Raw genomic sequence first — 17,422 nt, 5'->3', positions numbered from 1 at the left:
TCAAATCTCCACGACAACGACTACAATCATGCACAAATAGATTGTTTACTTTATTGTTATGATAGTTTCCATGGTAACTAAGCATGAATATTACACATGGGTAAAATTCTTTCGGATGAGCCAATAGAGAGCATCGACCTGATTACATTGAGTGTAAAATCACATCTGTATCTTCTATAGCAACGGAGATATGCGAGTTTGAAATTTTATATAATGTTTTTGTAAAACGTGATACCATGGATGTATTACATTGTTTCAACAATGAAAGTGGTTATTTCAAATCTCCACGACAACGACTAAAATCATGCACAAATAGATTGTTTACTTTATTGTTATGATAGTTTCCATGGTAACTAAGCATGAATATTACACATGGGTAAAATTCTTTCGGATGAGCCAATAGAGAGCTTCGACCTGATTACATTGAGTGTAAAATCACATCTGTATCTTCTATAGCAACGGAGATATGCGAGTTTGAAATTTTATATAATGTTTTTGTAAAACGTGATACCAAGGATGTATTACATTGTTTCAACAATGAAATTGGTTATTTCAAATCTCCACGACAACGACTACAATCATGCACAAATAGATTGTTTACTTTATTGTTATGATAGTTTCCATGGTAACTAAGAATGAATATTACAAATGGATAATTTTTTTCCGGATGAGCCAATAGAGAGCTTCTACATGATTACATTGAGTGTATAATCACTTCTGTATCTTCTATAGTAACGGAGATATGCGAGTTTGAAATTTTATATAATGTTCTTGTCAAACGTGATTCCAAGGATGTATTACATTGTTTCAACAATGAAAGTGGTTATTTCAAATCTCCACGACAACGACTACAATCATGCACAAATAGATTGTTTACTTTATTGTAATGATAGTTTCCATGGTAACTAAGCATGAATATTACACATGTGTAAAATTCTTTCGGATGAGCCAATAGAGAGCTTCGACCTGATTACATTGAGTGTAAGATCACATCTGTATCTTCTAGAGCAACGGAGATATGCGAGTTTGAAATTTTATATAATGTTTTTGTAAAACGTGATACCAAGGATGTATTACATTGTTTCAACAATGAAAGTGGTTATTTCATCTCTCCACGACAACGACTACAATCATGCACAAATAGATTGTTTACTTTATTGTAATGATAGTTTCCATGGTAACTAAGCATGAATATTACACATGGTTAAAATTCTTTCGGATGAGCCAATAGAGAGCTTCGACATGATTACATTGAGTGTATAATCACTTCTGTATCTTCTATAGTAACGGAGATATGCGAGTTTGAAATTTTATATAATGTTCTTGTCAAACGTGATTCCAAGGATGTATTACATTGTTTCAACAATGAAAGTGGTTATTTCAAATCTCCACGACAACGACTACAATCATGCACAAATAGATTGTTTACTTTATTGTAATGATAGTTTCCATGGTAACTAAGCATGAATATTACACATGGGTAAAATTCTTTCGGATGAGCCAATAGAGAGCTTCGACCTGATTACATTGAGTGTAAGATCACATCTGTATCTTCTATAGCAACGGAGATATGCGAGTTTGAAATTTTATATAATGTTTTTGTAAAACGTGATACCAAGGATGTATTACATTGTTTCAAGAATGAAAGTGGTTATTTCAAATCTCCACGACAACGACTACAATCATGCACAAATAGATTGTTTACTTTATTGTAATGATAGTTTCCATGGTAACTAAGCATGAATATTACACATGGTTAAAATTCTTTCGGATGAGCCAATAGAGAGCTTCGACCTGATTACATTGAGTGTAAAATCACATCTGTATCTTCTATAGCAACGGAGATATGCGAGTTTGAAATTTTATATAATGTTTTTGTAAAACGTGATACCAAGGATGTATTACATTGATTCAACAATGAAAGTGGTTATTTCAAATCTCCACGACAACGACTACAATAATGCGCAAGTAGATTGTTTACTTTATTGTTATGATAGTTTCCATGGTAACTAAGCATGAATATTACACGTGGGTAAAATTCTTTCGGATGAGCCAATAGAGAGCTTCGACCTGATTACATTGAGTGTAAAATCACATCTGTATCTTCTATAGCAACGGAGATATGCGAGTTTGAAATTTTATATAATGTTTTTGTAAAACGTGATACCAAGGATGTATTACATTGTTTCAAGAATGAAAGTGGTTATTTCAAATCTCCACGACAACGACTACAATCATGCACAAATAGATTGTTTACTTTATTGTTATGATAGTTTCCATGGTAACTAAGCATGAATATTACACATGGGTAAAATTTTTCCGGATGAGCCAATAGAGAGCTTCGACCTGATTACATTGAGTGTAAAATCACATCTGTATGTTCTATAGTAACGGAGATATGCGAGTTTGAAATTTTATATAATGTTTTTGTTAAACGTGATACCAAGGATGTATTACATTGTTTCAACAATGAAAGTGGTTATTTCAAATCTCCACGACAACGACTACAATAATGCACAAATAGATTGTTTACTTTATTGTAATGATAGTTTCCATTGTAACTAAGCATGAATATTACACATGGGTAAAATTCTTTCGGATGAGCCAATAGAGAGCTTCGACCTGATTACATTGAGTGTAAAATCACATCTGTATCTTCTATAGCAACGGAGATATGCGAGTTTGAAATTTTATATAATGTTTTTGTAAAACGTGATACCAAGGATGTATTACATTGTATCAACAATGAAAGTGGTTATTTCAAATCTCCACGACAACGACTACAATCATGCACAAATAGATTGTTTACTTTATTGTAATGATAGTTTCCATGGTAACTAAGCATGAATATTACACATGGGTAAAATTCTTTCGGATGAGCCAATAGAGAATTTTGCCCTGATTACATTGAGTGTAAAATCACATCTGTATCTTATATAGCAACGGAGATATGCGAGTTTGAAATTTTATATAATGTTTTTGTAAAACGTGATACCAAGGATGTATTACATTGTATCAACAATGAAAGTGGTTATTTCAAATCTCCACGACAACGACTACAATCATGCACAAATAGATTGTTTACTTTATTGTAATGATAGTTTCCATGGTAACTAAGCATGAATATTACACATGGGTAAAATTCTTTCGGATGAGCCAATAGAGAGCTTCGACCTGATTACATTGAGTGTAAAATCACATCTGTATCTTATATAGCAACGGAGATATGCGAGTTTGAAATTTTATATAATGTTTTTGTAAAACGTGATACCAAGGATGTATTACATTGTTTCAAGAATGAAAGTGGTTATTTCAAATCTCCACGACAACGACTACAATCATGCACAAATAGATTGTTTACTTTATTGTTATGATAGTTTCCATGGTAACTAAGCATGAATATTACACATGGGTAAAAATCTTTCGGATGAGCCAATAGAGAACTTCGACCTGATTACATTGAGTGTAAAATCACATCTGTATCTTCTATAGCAACGGAGATATGCGAGTTTGAAATTTTATATAATGTTTTTGTAAAACGTGATACCAAGGATGTATTACATTGTTTCAACAATGAAAGTGGTTATTTCAAATCTCCACGATAACGACTAAAATCATGCACAAATAGATTGTTTACTTTATTGTAATGATAGTTTCCATGGTAACTAAGCATGAATATTACACATGGGTAAAATTATTTCGGATGAGCCAATAGAGAGCTTCGACCTGATTACATTGAGTGTAAAATCACATCTGTATCTTCTATAGTAACGGAGATATGCGAGTTTGAAATTTTATATAATGTTTTTGTCAAACGTGATTCCAAGGATGTATTACATTGTTTCAACAATGAAAGTGGTTATTTCAAATCTCCACGACAACGACTACAATCATGCACAAATAGATTGTTTACTTTATTGTTATGATAGTTTCCATGGTAACTTAGCATGAATATTACACATGGGTAAAATTTTTCCGGATGAGCCAATAGAGAATTTTGCCCTGATTACATTGAGTGTAAAATCACATCTATATGTTCTATAGTAATGGAGATATGCGAGTTTGAAATTTTATATAATGTTTTTGTTAAACGTGATACCAAGGATGTATTACATTGTTTCAACAATGAAAGTGGTTATTTCAAATCTCCACGACAACGACTACAATAATGCACAAGCAGATTGTTTACTATATTGTTATGATAGTTTCCATGGTAACTAAGCATGAATATTACACATGGGTAAAATTCTTTCGGATGAGCCAATAGAGAGCTTCGACCTGATTACATTGAGTGTAAAATCACATCTGTATGTTCTATAGTAACGGAGATATGCGAGTTTGAAATTTTATATAATGTTTTTGTTAAACGTGATACCAAGGATGTATTACATTGTTTCAACAATGAAAGTGGTTATTTCAAATCTCCACGACAACGACTACAATCATGCACAAATAGATTGTTTACTTTATTGTTATGATAGTTTCCATGGTAACTAAGCATGAATATTACACATGGGTAAAATTCTTTCGGATGAGCCAATAGAGAGCTTCGACCTGATTACATTGAGTGTAAAATCACATCTGTATCTTCTATAGCAACGGAGATATGCGAGTTTGAAATTTTATATAATGTTTTTGTAAAACGTGATACCAAGGATGTATTACATTGTTTCAACAATGAAATTGGTTATTTCAAATCTCCACGACAACGACTACAATCATGCACAAATAGATTGTTTACTTTATTGTTATGATAGTTTCCATGGTAACTAAGCATGAATATTACACATGGGTAAAATTTTTCCGGATGAGCCAATAGAGAGCTTCGACCTGATTACATTGAGTGTAAAATCACATCTGTATGTTCTATAGTAACGGAGATATGCGAGTTTGAAATTTTATATAATGTTTTTGTTAAACGTGATACCAAGGATGTATTACATTGTTTCAACAATGAAAGTGGTTATTTCAAATCTCCACGACAACGACTACAATCATGCACAAATAGATTGTTTACTTTATTGTAATGATAGTTTCCATTGTAACTAAGCATGAATATTACACATGGGTAAAATTCTTTCGGATGAGCCAATAGAGAGCTTCGACCTGATTACATTGAGTGTAAAATCACATCTGTATCTTCTATAGCAACGGAGATATGCGAGTTTGAAATTTTATATAATGTTTTTGTAAAACGTGATACCAAGGATGTATTACATTGTATCAACAATGAAAGTGGTTATTTCAAATCTCCACGACAACGACTACAATCATGCACAAATAGATTGTTTACTTTATTGTAATGATAGTTTCCATGGTAACTAAGCATGAATATTACACATGGGTAAAATTCTTTCGGATGAGCCAATAGAGAGCTTCGACCTGATTACATTGAGTGTAAAATCACATCTGTATCTTATATAGCAACGGAGATATGCGAGTTTGAAATTTTATATAATGTTTTTGTAAAACGTGATACCAAGGATGTATTACATTGTATCAACAATGAAAGTGGTTATTTCAAATCTCCACGACAACGACTACAATCATGCACAAATAGATTGTTTACTTTATTGTAATGATAGTTTCCATGGTAACTAAGCATGAATATTACACATGGGTAAAATTCTTTCGGATGAGCCAATAGAGAGCTTCGACCTGATTACATTGAGTGTAAAATCACATCTGTATCTTATATAGCAACGGAGATATGCGAGTTTGAAATTTTATATAATGTTTTTGTAAAACGTGATACCAAGGATGTATTACATTGTTTCAAGAATGAAAGTGGTTATTTCAAAGCTCCACGACAACGACTACAATCATGCACAAATAGATTGTTTACTTTATTGTAATGATAGTTTCCATTGTAACTATGCATGAATAATACACATGGGTAAAAATCTTTCGGATGAGCCAATAGAGAACTTCGACCTGATTACACTGAGTGTAAAATCACATCTGTATCTTCTATAGCAACGGAGATATGCGAGTTTGAAATTTTATATAATGTTTTTGTAAAACGTGATACCATGGATGTATTACATTGTTTCAACAATGAAAGTGGTTATTTCAAATCTCCACGACAACGACTAAAATCATGCACAAATAGATTGTTTACTTTATTGTTATGATAGTTTCCATGGTAACTAAGCATGAATATTACACATGGGTAAAATTTTTCCGGATGAGCCAATTGAGAGCTTCGACCTGATTACATTGAGTGTAAAATCACATCTGTATGTTCTATAGTAACGGAGATATGCGAGTTTGAAATTTTATATAATGTTTTTGTTAAACGTGATACCAAGGATGTATTACATTGTTTCAACAATGAAAGTGGTTATTTCAAATCTCCACGACAACGACTACAATCATGCACAAATAGATTGTTTACTTTATTGTTATGATAGTTTCCATGGTAACTAAGCATGAATATTACACATGGGTAAAATTCTTTCGGATGAGCCAATAGAGAGCTTCGACCTGATTACATTGAGTGTAAAATCACATCTGTATCTTCTATAGCAACGGAGATATGCGAGTTTGAAATTTTATATAATGTTTTTGTAAAACGTGATACCAAGGATGTATTACATTGCTTCAAGAATGAAAGTGGTTATTTCAAATCTCCACGACAACGACTACAATCATGCACAAATAGATTGTTTACTTTATTGTTATGATAGTTTCCATGGTAACTAAGCATGAATATTACAAATGGATAATTTTTTTCCGGATGAGCCAATAGAGAGCTTCGACATGATTACATTGAGTGTATAATCACTTCTGTATCTTCTATAGTAACGGAGATATGCGAGTTTGAAATTTTATATAATGTTCTTGTCAAACGTGATTCCAAGGATGTATTACATTGTTTCAACAATGAAAGTGGTTATTTCAAATCTCCACGACAACGACTACTGTCATGCACAAATAGATTGTTTACTTTATTGTAATGATAGTTTCCATGGTAACTAAGCATGAATATTACACATGTGTAAAATTCTTTCGGATGAGCCAATAGAGAGCTTCGACCTGATTACATTGAGTGTAAGATCACATCTGTATCTTCTAGAGCAACGGAGATATGCGAGTTTGAAATTTTATATAATGTTTTTGTAAAACGTGATACCAAGGATGTATTACATTGTTTCAACAATGAAAGTGGTTATTTCATCTCTCCACGACAACGACTACAATCATGCACAAATAGATTGTTTACTTTATTGTAATGATAGTTTCCATGGTAACTAAGCATGAATATTACACATGGTTAAAATTCTTTCGGATGAGCCAATAGAGAGCTTCGACATGATTACATTGAGTGTATAATCACTTCTGTATCTTCTATAGTAACGGAGATATGCGAGTTTGAAATTTTATATAATGTTCTTGTCAAACGTGATTCCAAGGATGTATTACATTGTTTCAACAATGAAAGTGGTTATTTCAAATCTCCACGACAACGACTACAATCATGCACAAATAGATTGTTTACTTTATTGTAATGATAGTTTCCATGGTAACTAAGCATGAATATTACACATGGGTAAAATTCTTTCGGATGAGCCAATAGAGAGCTTCGACCTGATTACATTGAGTGTAAAATCACATCTGTATCTTCTATAGCAACGGAGATATGCGAGTTTGAAATTTTATATAATGTTTTTGTAAAACGTGATACCAAGGATGTATTACATTGTATCAACAATGAAAGTGGTTATTTCAAATCTCCACGACAACGACTACAATCATGCACAAATAGATTGTTTACTTTATTGTAATGATAGTTTCCATGGTAACTAAGCATGAATATTACACATGGGTAAAATTCTTTCGGATGAGCCAATAGAGAGCTTCGACCTGATTACATTGAGTGTAAAATCACATCTGTATCTTATATAGCAACGGAGATATGCGAGTTTGAAATTTTATATAATGTTTTTGTAAAACGTGATACCAAGGATGTATTACATTGTATCAACAATGAAAGTGGTTATTTCAAATCTCCACGACAACGACTACAATCATGCACAAATAGATTGTTTACTTTATTGTAATGATAGTTTCCATGGTAACTAAGCATGAATATTACACATGGGTAAAATTCTTTCGGATGAGCCAATAGAGAGCTTCGACCTGATTACATTGAGTGTAAAATCACATCTGTATCTTATATAGCAACGGAGATATGCGAGTTTGAAATTTTATATAATGTTTTTGTAAAACGTGATACCAAGGATGTATTACATTGTTTCAAGAATGAAAGTGGTTATTTCAAAGCTCCACGACAACGACTACAATCATGCACAAATAGATTGTTTACTTTATTGTAATGATAGTTTCCATTGTAACTATGCATGAATAATACACATGGGTAAAAATCTTTCGGATGAGCCAATAGAGAACTTCGACCTGATTACACTGAGTGTAAAATCACATCTGTATCTTCTATAGCAACGGAGATATGCGAGTTTGAAATTTTATATAATGTTTTTGTAAAACGTGATACCATGGATGTATTACATTGTTTCAACAATGAAAGTGGTTATTTCAAATCTCCACGACAACGACTAAAATCATGCACAAATAGATTGTTTACTTTATTGTTATGATAGTTTCCATGGTAACTAAGCATGAATATTACACATGGGTAAAATTTTTCCGGATGAGCCAATTGAGAGCTTCGACCTGATTACATTGAGTGTAAAATCACATCTGTATGTTCTATAGTAACGGAGATATGCGAGTTTGAAATTTTATATAATGTTTTTGTTAAACGTGATACCAAGGATGTATTACATTGTTTCAACAATGAAAGTGGTTATTTCAAATCTCCACGACAACGACTACAATCATGCACAAATAGATTGTTTACTTTATTGTTATGATAGTTTCCATGGTAACTAAGCATGAATATTACACATGGGTAAAATTCTTTCGGATGAGCCAATAGAGAGCTTCGACCTGATTACATTGAGTGTAAAATCACATCTGTATCTTCTATAGCAACGGAGATATGCGAGTTTGAAATTTTATATAATGTTTTTGTAAAACGTGATACCAAGGATGTATTACATTGCTTCAAGAATGAAAGTGGTTATTTCAAATCTCCACGACAACGACTACAATCATGCACAAATAGATTGTTTACTTTATTGTTATGATAGTTTCCATGGTAACTAAGCATGAATATTACAAATGGATAATTTTTTTCCGGATGAGCCAATAGAGAGCTTCGACATGATTACATTGAGTGTATAATCACTTCTGTATCTTCTATAGTAACGGAGATATGCGAGTTTGAAATTTTATATAATGTTCTTGTCAAACGTGATTCCAAGGATGTATTACATTGTTTCAACAATGAAAGTGGTTATTTCAAATCTCCACGACAACGACTACTGTCATGCACAAATAGATTGTTTACTTTATTGTAATGATAGTTTCCATGGTAACTAAGCATGAATATTACACATGTGTAAAATTCTTTCGGATGAGCCAATAGAGAGCTTCGACCTGATTACATTGAGTGTAAGATCACATCTGTATCTTCTAGAGCAACGGAGATATGCGAGTTTGAAATTTTATATAATGTTTTTGTAAAACGTGATACCAAGGATGTATTACATTGTTTCAACAATGAAAGTGGTTATTTCATCTCTCCACGACAACGACTACAATCATGCACAAATAGATTGTTTACTTTATTGTAATGATAGTTTCCATGGTAACTAAGCATGAATATTACACATGGTTAAAATTCTTTCGGATGAGCCAATAGAGAGCTTCGACATGATTACATTGAGTGTATAATCACTTCTGTATCTTCTATAGTAACGGAGATATGCGAGTTTGAAATTTTATATAATGTTCTTGTCAAACGTGATTCCAAGGATGTATTACATTGTTTCAACAATGAAAGTGGTTATTTCAAATCTCCACGACAACGACTACAATCATGCACAAATAGATTGTTTACTTTATTGTAATGATAGTTTCCATGGTAACTAAGCATGAATATTACACATGTGTAAAATTCTTTCGGATGAGCCAATAGAGAGCTTCGACCTGATTACATTGAGTGTAAGATCACATCTGTATCTTCTATAGCAACGGAGATATGCGAGTTTGAAATTTTATATAATGTTTTTGTAAAACGTGATACCAAGGATGTATTACATTGTTTCAAGAATGAAAGTGGTTATTTCAAATCTCCACGACAACGACTACAATCATGCACAAATAGATTGTTTACTTTATTGTAATGATAGTTTCCATGGTAACTAAGCATGAATATTACACATGGTTAAAATTCTTTCGGATGAGCCAATAGAGAGCTTCGACCTGATTACATTGAGTGTAAAATCACATCTGTATCTTCTATAGCAACGGAGATATGCGAGTTTGAAATTTTATATAATGTTTTTGTAAAACGTGATACCAAGGATGTATTACATTGATTCAACAATGAAAGTGGTTATTTCAAATCTCCACGACAACGACTACAATAATGCGCAAGTAGATTGTTTACTTTATTGTTATGATAGTTTCCATGGTAACTAAGCATGAATATTACACGTGGGTAAAATTCTTTCGGATGAGCCAATAGAGAGCTTCGACCTGATTACATTGAGTGTAAAATCACATCTGTATCTTCTATAGCAACGGAGATATGCGAGTTTGAAATTTTATATAATGTTTTTGTAAAACGTGATACCAAGGATGTATTACATTGTTTCAAGAATGAAAGTGGTTATTTCAAATCTCCACGACAACGACTACAATCATGCACAAATAGATTGTTTACTTTATTGTTATGATAGTTTCCATGGTAACTAAGCATGAATATTACACATGGGTAAAATTTTTCCGGATGAGCCAATAGAGAGCTTCGACCTGATTACATTGAGTGTAAAATCACATCTGTATGTTCTATAGTAACGGAGATATGCGAGTTTGAAATTTTATATAATGTTTTTGTTAAACGTGATACCAAGGATGTATTACATTGTTTCAACAATGAAAGTGGTTATTTCAAATCTCCACGACAACGACTACAATAATGCACAAATAGATTGTTTACTTTATTGTAATGATAGTTTCCATTGTAACTAAGCATGAATATTACACATGGGTAAAATTCTTTCGGATGAGCCAATAGAGAGCTTCGACCTGATTACATTGAGTGTAAAATCACATCTGTATGTTCTATAGTAACGGAGATATGCGAGTTTGAAATTTTATATAATGTTTTTGTAAAACGTGATACCAAGGATGTATTACATTGTTTCAAGAATGAAAGTGGTTATTTCAAATCTCCACGACAACGACTACAATCATGCACAAATAGATTGTTTACTTTATTGTTATGATAGTTTCCATGGTAACTAAGCATGAATATTACACATGGGTAAAATTCTTTCGGATGAGCCAATAGAGAGCTTCGACCTGATTACATTGAGTGTAAAATCACATCTGTATGTTCTATAGTAACGGAGATATGCGAGTTTGAATTTTTATATAATATTTTTGTTAAACGTGATACCAAGGATGTATTACATTGTTTCAACAATGAAAGTGGTTATTTCAAAGCTCCACGACAACGACTACAATCATGCACAAATAGATTGTTTACTTTATTGTAATGATAGTTTCCATTGTAACTATGCATGAATAATACACATGGGTAAAAATCTTTCGGATGAGCCAATAGAGAACTTCGACCTGATTACACTGAGTGTAAAATCACATCTGTATCTTCTATAGCAACGGAGATATGCGAGTTTGAAATTTTATATAATGTTTTTGTAAAACGTGATACCATGGATGTATTACATTGTTTCAACAATGAAAGTGGTTATTTCAAATCTCCACGACAACGACTAAAATCATGCACAAATAGATTGTTTACTTTATTGTTATGATAGTTTCCATGGTAACTAAGCATGAATATTACACATGGGTAAAATTTTTCCGGATGAGCCAATTGAGAGCTTCGACCTGATTACATTGAGTGTAAAATCACATCTGTATGTTCTATAGTAACGGAGATATGCGAGTTTGAAATTTTATATAATGTTTTTGTTAAACGTGATACCAAGGATGTATTACATTGTTTCAACAATGAAAGTGGTTATTTCAAATCTCCACGACAACGACTACAATCATGCACAAATAGATTGTTTACTTTATTGTTATGATAGTTTCCATGGTAACTAAGCATGAATATTACACATGGGTAAAATTCTTTCGGATGAGCCAATAGAGAGCTTCGACCTGATTACATTGAGTGTAAAATCACATCTGTATCTTCTATAGCAACGGAGATATGCGAGTTTGAAATTTTATATAATGTTTTTGTAAAACGTGATACCAAGGATGTATTACATTGCTTCAAGAATGAAAGTGGTTATTTCAAATCTCCACGACAACGACTACAATCATGCACAAATAGATTGTTTACTTTATTGTTATGATAGTTTCCATGGTAACTAAGCATGAATATTACAAATGGATAATTTTTTTCCGGATGAGCCAATAGAGAGCTTCGACATGATTACATTGAGTGTATAATCACTTCTGTATCTTCTATAGTAACGGAGATATGCGAGTTTGAAATTTTATATAATGTTCTTGTCAAACGTGATTCCAAGGATGTATTACATTGTTTCAACAATGAAAGTGGTTATTTCAAATCTCCACGACAACGACTACTGTCATGCACAAATAGATTGTTTACTTTATTGTAATGATAGTTTCCATGGTAACTAAGCATGAATATTACACATGTGTAAAATTCTTTCGGATGAGCCAATAGAGAGCTTCGACCTGATTACATTGAGTGTAAGATCACATCTGTATCTTCTAGAGCAACGGAGATATGCGAGTTTGAAATTTTATATAATGTTTTTGTAAAACGTGATACCAAGGATGTATTACATTGTTTCAACAATGAAAGTGGTTATTTCATCTCTCCACGACAACGACTACAATCATGCACAAATAGATTGTTTACTTTATTGTAATGATAGTTTCCATGGTAACTAAGCATGAATATTACACATGGTTAAAATTCTTTCGGATGAGCCAATAGAGAGCTTCGACATGATTACATTGAGTGTATAATCACTTCTGTATCTTCTATAGTAACGGAGATATGCGAGTTTGAAATTTTATATAATGTTCTTGTCAAACGTGATTCCAAGGATGTATTACATTGTTTCAACAATGAAAGTGGTTATTTCAAATCTCCACGACAACGACTACAATCATGCACAAATAGATTGTTTACTTTATTGTAATGATAGTTTCCATGGTAACTAAGCATGAATATTACACATGTGTAAAATTCTTTCGGATGAGCCAATAGAGAGCTTCGACCTGATTACATTGAGTGTAAGATCACATCTGTATCTTCTATAGCAACGGAGATATGCGAGTTTGAAATTTTATATAATGTTTTTGTAAAACGTGATACCAAGGATGTATTACATTGTTTCAAGAATGAAAGTGGTTATTTCAAATCTCCACGACAACGACTACAATCATGCACAAATAGATTGTTTACTTTATTGTAATGATAGTTTCCATGGTAACTAAGCATGAATATTACACATGGTTAAAATTCTTTCGGATGAGCCAATAGAGAGCTTCGACCTGATTACATTGAGTGTAAAATCACATCTGTATCTTCTATAGCAACGGAGATATGCGAGTTTGAAATTTTATATAATGTTTTTGTAAAACGTGATACCAAGGATGTATTACATTGATTCAACAATGAAAGTGGTTATTTCAAATCTCCACGACAACGACTACAATAATGCGCAAGTAGATTGTTTACTTTATTGTTATGATAGTTTCCATGGTAACTAAGCATGAATATTACACGTGGGTAAAATTCTTTCGGATGAGCCAATAGAGAGCTTCGACCTGATTACATTGAGTGTAAAATCACATCTGTATCTTCTATAGCAACGGAGATATGCGAGTTTGAAATTTTATATAATGTTTTTGTAAAACGTGATACCAAGGATGTATTACATTGTTTCAAGAATGAAAGTGGTTATTTCAAATCTCCACGACAACGACTACAATCATGCACAAATAGATTGTTTACTTTATTGTTATGATAGTTTCCATGGTAACTAAGCATGAATATTACACATGGGTAAAATTTTTCCGGATGAGCCAATAGAGAGCTTCGACCTGATTACATTGAGTGTAAAATCACATCTGTATGTTCTATAGTAACGGAGATATGCGAGTTTGAAATTTTATATAATGTTTTTGTTAAACGTGATACCAAGGATGTATTACATTGTTTCAACAATGAAAGTGGTTATTTCAAATCTCCACGACAACGACTACAATAATGCACAAATAGATTGTTTACTTTATTGTAATGATAGTTTCCATTGTAACTAAGCATGAATATTACACATGGGTAAAATTCTTTCGGATGAGCCAATAGAGAGCTTCGACCTGATTACATTGAGTGTAAAATCACATCTGTATGTTCTATAGTAACGGAGATATGCGAGTTTGAATTTTTATATAATATTTTTGTTAAACGTGATACCAAGGATGTATTACATTGTTTCAACAATGAAAGTGGTTATTTCAAAGCTCCACGACAACGACTACAATCATGCACAAATAGATTGTTTACTTTATTGTAATGATAGTTTCCATTGTAACTATGCATGAATAATACACATGGGTAAAAATCTTTCGGATGAGCCAATAGAGAACTTCGACCTGATTACACTGAGTGTAAAATCACATCTGTATCTTCTATAGCAACGGAGATATGCGAGTTTGAAATTTTATATAATGTTTTTGTAAAACGTGATACCATGGATGTATTACATTGTTTCAACAATGAAAGTGGTTATTTCAAATCTCCACGACAACGACTAAAATCATGCACAAATAGATTGTTTACTTTATTGTTATGATAGTTTCCATGGTAACTAAGCATGAATATTACACATGGGTAAAATTTTTCCGGATGAGCCAATTGAGAGCTTCGACCTGATTACATTGAGTGTAAAATCACATCTGTATGTTCTATAGTAACGGAGATATGCGAGTTTGAAATTTTATATAATGTTTTTGTTAAACGTGATACCAAGGATGTATTACATTGTTTCAACAATGAAAGTGGTTATTTCAAATCTCCACGACAACGACTACAATCATGCACAAATAGATTGTTTACTTTATTGTTATGATAGTTTCCATGGTAACTAAGCATGAATATTACACATGGGTAAAATTCTTTCGGATGAGCCAATAGAGAGCTTCGACCTGATTACATTGAGTGTAAAATCACATCTGTATCTTCTATAGCAACGGAGATATGCGAGTTTGAAATTTTATATAATGTTTTTGTAAAACGTGATACCAAGGATGTATTACATTGCTTCAAGAATGAAAGTGGTTATTTCAAATCTCCACGACAACGACTACAATCATGCACAAATAGATTGTTTACTTTATTGTTATGATAGTTTCCATGGTAACTAAGCATGAATATTACAAATGGATAATTTTTTTCCGGATGAGCCAATAGAGAGCTTCGACATGATTACATTGAGTGTATAATCACTTCTGTATCTTCTATAGTAACGGAGATATGCGAGTTTGAAATTTTATATAATGTTCTTGTCAAACGTGATTCCAAGGATGTATTACATTGTTTCAACAATGAAAGTGGTTATTTCAAATCTCCACGACAACGACTACTGTCATGCACAAATAGATTGTTTACTTTATTGTAATGATAGTTTCCATGGTAACTAAGCATGAATATTACACATGTGTAAAATTCTTTCGGATGAGCCAATAGAGAGCTTCGACCTGATTACATTGAGTGTAAGATCACATCTGTATCTTCTAGAGCAACGGAGATATGCGAGTTTGAAATTTTATATAATGTTTTTGTAAAACGTGATACCAAGGATGTATTACATTGTTTCAACAATGAAAGTGGTTATTTCATCTCTCCACGACAACGACTACAATCATGCACAAATAGATTGTTTACTTTATTGTAATGATAGTTTCCATGGTAACTAAGCATGAATATTACACATGGTTAAAATTCTTTCGGATGAGCCAATAGAGAGCTTCGACATGATTACATTGAGTGTATAATCACTTCTGTATCTTCTATAGTAACGGAGATATGCGAGTTTGAAATTTTATATAATGTTCTTGTCAAACGTGATTCCAAGGATGTATTACATTGTTTCAACAATGAAAGTGGTTATTTCAAATCTCCACGACAACGACTACAATCATGCACAAATAGATTGTTTACTTTATTGTAATGATAGTTTCCATGGTAACTAAGCATGAATATTACACATGTGTAAAATTCTTTCGGATGAGCCAATAGAGAGCTTCGACCTGATTACATTGAGTGTAAGATCACATCTGTATCTTCTATAGCAACGGAGATATGCGAGTTTGAAATTTTATATAATGTTTTTGTAAAACGTGATACCAAGGATGTATTACATTGTTTCAAGAATGAAAGTGGTTATTTCAAATCTCCACGACAACGACTACAATCATGCACAAATAGATTGTTTACTTTATTGTAATGATAGTTTCCATGGTAACTAAGCATGAATATTACACATGGTTAAAATTCTTTCGGATGAGCCAATAGAGAGCTTCGACCTGATTACATTGAGTGTAAAATCACATCTGTATCTTCTATAGCAACGGAGATATGCGAGTTTGAAATTTTATATAATGTTTTTGTAAAACGTGATACCAAGGATGTATTACATTGATTCAACAATGAAAGTGGTTATTTCAAATCTCCACGACAACGACTACAATAATGCGCAAGTAGATTGTTTACTTTATTGTTATGATAGTTTCCATGGTAACTAAGCATGAATATTACACGTGGGTAAAATTCTTTCGGATGAGCCAATAGAGAGCTTCGACCTGATTACATTGAGTGTAAAATCACATCTGTATCTTCTATAGCAACGGAGATATGCGAGTTTGAAATTTTATATAATGTTTTTGTAAAACGTGATACCAAGGATGTATTACATTGTTTCAAGAATGAAAGTGGTTATTTCAAATCTCCACGACAACGACTACAATCATGCACAAATAGATTGTTTACTTTATTGTTATGATAGTTTCCATGGTAACTAAGCATGAATATTACACATGGGTAAAATTTTTCCGGATGAGCCAATAGAGAGCTTCGACCTGATTACATTGAGTGTAAAATCACATCTGTATGTTCTATAGTAACGGAGATATGCGAGTTTGAAATTTTATATAATGTTTTTGTTAAACGTGATACCAAGGATGTATTACATTGTTTCAACAATGAAAGTGGTTATTTCAAATCTCCACGACAACGACTACAATAATGCAC

The sequence above is a fragment of the Lepisma saccharinum genome, chromosome 16, assembly GCF_977018435.1.
Source record: "Lepisma saccharinum chromosome 16, izLepSacc3.1, whole genome shotgun sequence".
Classification (NCBI taxonomy): Eukaryota; Metazoa; Arthropoda; class Insecta; order Zygentoma; family Lepismatidae; genus Lepisma; species Lepisma saccharinum.
The sequence above is the reverse complement of the archived record's forward strand: the minus strand, read 5'-3'. Positions refer to the sequence as shown.